Source organism: Nymphaea colorata, chromosome 10 (genome assembly GCF_008831285.2).
Source record: "Nymphaea colorata isolate Beijing-Zhang1983 chromosome 10, ASM883128v2, whole genome shotgun sequence".
Lineage (NCBI taxonomy): Eukaryota > Viridiplantae > Streptophyta > Magnoliopsida > Nymphaeales > Nymphaeaceae > Nymphaea > Nymphaea colorata.
In genome coordinates this window covers 4,432,710-4,437,478 of record NC_045147.1, presented here as the reverse complement: position 1 = coordinate 4,437,478, position 4,769 = coordinate 4,432,710, and the positions used below count along the sequence as shown (strand labels likewise).

At 50.3% G+C, this 4,769-nt stretch overlaps 1 pseudogene; it reads right to left on the bottom strand.

The window, feature by feature from the left end:
- Positions 1-922: 922 nt before the first annotated feature.
- On the bottom strand, positions 923-4,233 carry LOC116263284 (uncharacterized; annotated as a pseudogene).
- Between the last annotated feature and the right edge of the window lie 536 nt (positions 4,234-4,769).

The following is a 4,769-nucleotide window of genomic DNA, read 5'->3' as shown; positions in this document are numbered from 1 at the left end:
TGTCTTTTATCTTAGTTGCCTGAACTGTTAATGACAATGGTGGTAATTGCAAATTCATATTCAATAACTATATCATATGCACAAAAAATATTGATTTGCTATATTAAGGGCTATTTTATTTATGAGTTCTTATGTTCCATATTGTTAGAATAATAACTGCAGTAATTTTTTGTTCTTAATTTGACACTCATTCTACCACTGCTAATACCTACATGTTACTTTCTTTAATCACTCAATTCATATTATTCTATAAATGATTTGTTTCACTATGCCACAGCTAATTTGATAGTGGTTGAGATTATTATATACTAGTTTGATGACTGCACTATAAATTCATGCAAGCAAAATGTTGTTAGCCTCAATTTTGTAATAGAATGATCCTAAAAAAATGGTTGGCTAGAGTCTACCACCTCAGTTGATTCCACTACTTTTTCAACATTATGTTGTCCTGTTAATAATGATATATGATGTATATCTAATTGCATACTCGAACAAAAAACTCATTCAAGTTTGATGTTAAGTTATCCTACGGAAGAATATTGACCTTAATTAATTATGCAAGTTTTTACAAAAACTCATTCAAATTTGTCAAGTCTTAATAGAGTCAAGCTTGATTTATAGCAAAGTAATAGTCCATATTCAAACGAGTTTGTCGAGCCTTAATCGAGTGAAACTCAAGCTCAACACGTAACTGCCGAGTCGAGTTGCTTCCGTCGAGCTATTCTCGAGCTCGATCTCGAGGTTTCATCAGTCGAACCGAGCTCGAGCTGGCTGAACTCGGGCTCGACTCGGCTCGTATTCACTCCTACTCCTACTCGCTCGCTTAACAATAAGCTTGTTAAGAAACTCAAACAAATCTCAAAAACCTACGTGCAACTTCCAGTTTTGTCCACTAAGAGTGAAAGATAATTAGCAATCGAAGTACGAGTAACATTGGTATCAAGTTATTAGAAAGTAGCCCCTGTTTCACGATTTGGTTGAAGAGCTCACAGAAGTTACAATAATCAATTTGTTTTTGTGAGCTGCTAGGGAAAGGGATGAAATTGATGTAGCAGCAACGACAGGGTATGCTGGTCATCATAATCGATGAAATCAGATGCAAAACATAGAAACATTGCAGACAGTAACGACAAATTAAACACAAAAGAACCAGCACTCTAGGAGAAAGTTTCAGCCCTTTACAAAAACGACGGCAGCGTGGCGCCACCGCCTTCCTAATTTACAAGGTGGAGTGCAAATTGGCATACTTGAGCGTGTGAGCCTCCCGGCAAAGGCGACTCCAAGTGGCCTCGGCGGTCGCCAGCAACTGCGACGCCTTATTGGCCTCGCCCTTCACGTCCACCAGCCTCTTCTCGGCCCTGCTCCAGGCCTCCGTCTGTTCCCTCACCACGCACTCCGTCTCCTCCAGCATCGCCTTATGCTCCGTCAACTGCTTCCTCCGCCGTGCCACCTCCTCCTCCGCCTGCACCCGGACGCGGCGTGCTGCCTCCTCCACTTCCCTTGCCTTTTGAACCTCCGCCTCCCCCTCCTCCACCTCTTCGAAGAGGTCTGGCTCGATTTTCCGGAGCCGGAAGACTTCGAATTCGGCCTTGCTCAGGTAGCCAGTGGCAGATTTCATCTCCCCTGTACAGGAAGTTTCCTCCACCGAGCAGTTTGAGAGGATGGTCCTCTGCTCGGCCGCTTCATCGGCCTGTTGGCACAGGCTTCTCAGGAGGGCGTCGACACCGGGATCGGATAACCCGGTCGAAACCAGGCACTCCAGCACCTCGTTCCCTTTGGCGACAATCCGCGGTAGCTGATCCATGTGAGCCGAGGCGACGAACTTCACGAACCCACGAAGCATCAATTGCGCGCCCTCGATCCTCAGCTGGATCCCCTGCTCCCAGCAGTCGTCGTCGTCAGACTCGTCCTGCCAGCTGCACTCCAACCGCTTCTTCTTCCTAGAAGAAGGAAGCTTTGCCGGTGGCAATGCCGCCACGGGAGAGCAGAAGAGTGGTTTCTGCTTTGCGTACCGTTTGACCTCGAAAGAGAGGCACTCCGAAGGGCTGTCATTCTCCTCGTCGGAAGACGCGGCGTTGTGAATTATGGATTCCGGGAAGGGCTGAGAGCGCGTCGGCACCATGGCCAGCTGGCGAAGCCACCACTCGGCGCAAATCTTCGTCATTGAACCAGCTCGGCAAGTGCTTGGGATGAGGAAACTTGGGGTCTCCTCGCAGAGGCTGCAGTATTCTAAGAAGGCCTCCTCCACCACCTTGTCGCCGAGCTTTCCATGGGATGCAGCGGCATGCCATTGCGGCACTCCCTGGTCATAGCCGAATTGCCGGGCTACTCTGTGCGGGTGATAAGATTGAACAATTCCGGCCCCCACGATCTTTCCGGAACAAATGCATCGGAGGAAGCCCTTGTACTCGGCGGAGAGCTCGGCCTGACTCCGGACCCACCGGTCTTCCTCTACCATTAACCACTTGGGGAGTTGGCCCTTCGCCTTGGTGTACGGTCGCCATTCAACTGGTTCATCCGACCTGAAGCGCTCTCTAGCCTGGACCATGCTGACGTTCTGAATCGTCTTTCCCAGCCAGCGGCACATCGGGATGTCGTCCTTTTCGAACTTGAATCCGTCGTTTGGCGCGAAGTGGGGAAAATGCTCCCACACCCAGACCTGCAAGAAATGGAGGGGGAGGTAGCAATTGGCCCTGCCGGGCTCCTTCGATGTGGCGATCCGTCCGAATCCTTCGTAAAGGATGCTCAAGAGCGCAGGAGCGAGAGCGATCGGGTGACCCAACGACAGGTCGACGGCCATAGGAAAGACGCCGTACCTCACCACCTCACCGCTGCTAGAAGGAAGCACGCTCCTGCAGAGCCACAGTGCGAGGAAGGCCTGGTTCTCCCGCATCGTTGGCGGTTCTGCCTCGCCACCCATCCACTCCCTGATCCAGGCTGCGTAGGTCACCTTGGCGGAGGAAGGGAACTTGGTCTTCCTACGGATCTCCAGCTCGTTCTCCGCCACAGCCCGCCGATCGGACGCGTCCCATGTCCGGTCGCAGGCTAGCTTCCCAAACAAGGGCAGCCCCATTACCGCCAGATCTTCAAGAGTGACGGTCATCTCCCCCATGGGAACACAAACGTGTTGGTCTCCCACGACCAGAGCTCGATGAGTGCCAGAAGCACGTCCTTCTGCCGCTTAATCTCCCCCAACGACGCCTTAAGCGCCCCATAGATGCCTACCTTCCTCCATCCCTCGCCGAAGTGCGGCTCCAGGCGGTGGAACCACGTAGAAAGCTCCGGCAAGAGCTTGGCTGCGCCCGGCTGCCTGAACCTCGGCGCCCACTTCACCCTCCCCGTCTTCAACTCGTCTTCCAGCAACGGCATCCCCATTAACACCGAAGGCCCTTCAGCCTCCGGCACGGTTGGCTGCAGCAGCTTGGCGTCGTTATCCCTCACCTCAATTACAGCCTGGAGCTTCACGTCAAGGGCAGCCATGGCGGTGCTCAAAGCCACCACGCACGAGTCCATTTTGGGCTCCGCGTGCGGGTGAGGGATTGCCATGGCCGCTCCCTTCAAATGGCTGCAAGCAGGCGCTCAGGCACGGGCTTGGCATGGGGGGTGCCAGGGACTCAGAGAGAAAAAAAGGTGAGGATGACCCATGGGCCACCACCACCTCTCCACCAGACTGCTACCACCGCCGGGTCTGGGGACTGGTGCGAGGTGCGAGGGTCAGGGAGGCAGACGGGCTGGTGGGGGGCGGGTGGAATCCGATTCCATGTGAGGGCGCAATCACCACCCACCCACAGGCCCGACACCTAATGTCTGGCCACATCTTCTTGAGGAAGGCGGGGGCCATACAGCCTGCCTGCCCGCCGGCAACCATATGTAAGATATATAATTTTCAGACACGTTGCCCCATTTTCTGCCCTTTCTGCCGCTTCTTTTCCCATTTTCTGTGGGCCTAAAAGGCACTTGGGAAGAGGCTGGCAGGTGGGCAGTCCGGCTTAAGCTCAACTTTCTTTTCTTTTTTTTTTTCTAATGGTTGGGAAGCATGCCTTGTAATTTTATCTGTTCCTCTCGTTGCACAGATCTGGTGCGTCTATGCATAATTAACGAAGGTAGGACTATTTGTCGCCTGATTTTTAAGGGCTGAGGTAGAAAAGGGGCGGTTGCTATTTCAAAGATCATCTGAGTTGAAGTTCTTTTTATTCACAAGTTCCTTTTGAAGTCTATCTGTTACATGCGTTGACAATGTTTTACCATTTGCCAATGAGAACAAGAAAACGGTCCGTGTTTAACCTTTTAGAACAGTTCAGGCTCTGTGGATGAAGAGAATGATGCCGAGAGATGGAGCGTCAGACAGCCAGACCCCAGTTTCTGCTCTTATACTGTCCATCTGCCAAAGATGTTTCCCCCACTTTGGCATGGGCCTGAGGCACATGGGTGTGGGTTATGCCACAAATCAAGAGGATCCTCTTAATTCCCACACACATACTTTCCTTTCTGTAGGTAAATTGGTTGTTGTTACTGTAATCGATTAAATCAGACTTGACTTCTTAAATCACATTTTTAGCAAAACTAATACTTATTTGTTTTGAAAAGATTATAACCCTTTTTACATTTATTAGAAACGATGAGGATAGGTAAGATGTCAATAGTTTGAACGATAATTCTAATTAAATGAACTGTCGTCGACCCATTCTGCAGCACTGTTCGATTCAAATGATGCACATATATAAAATTTGTGAACACATACAAGTTTCCACTTTTTGATAAACATGCTA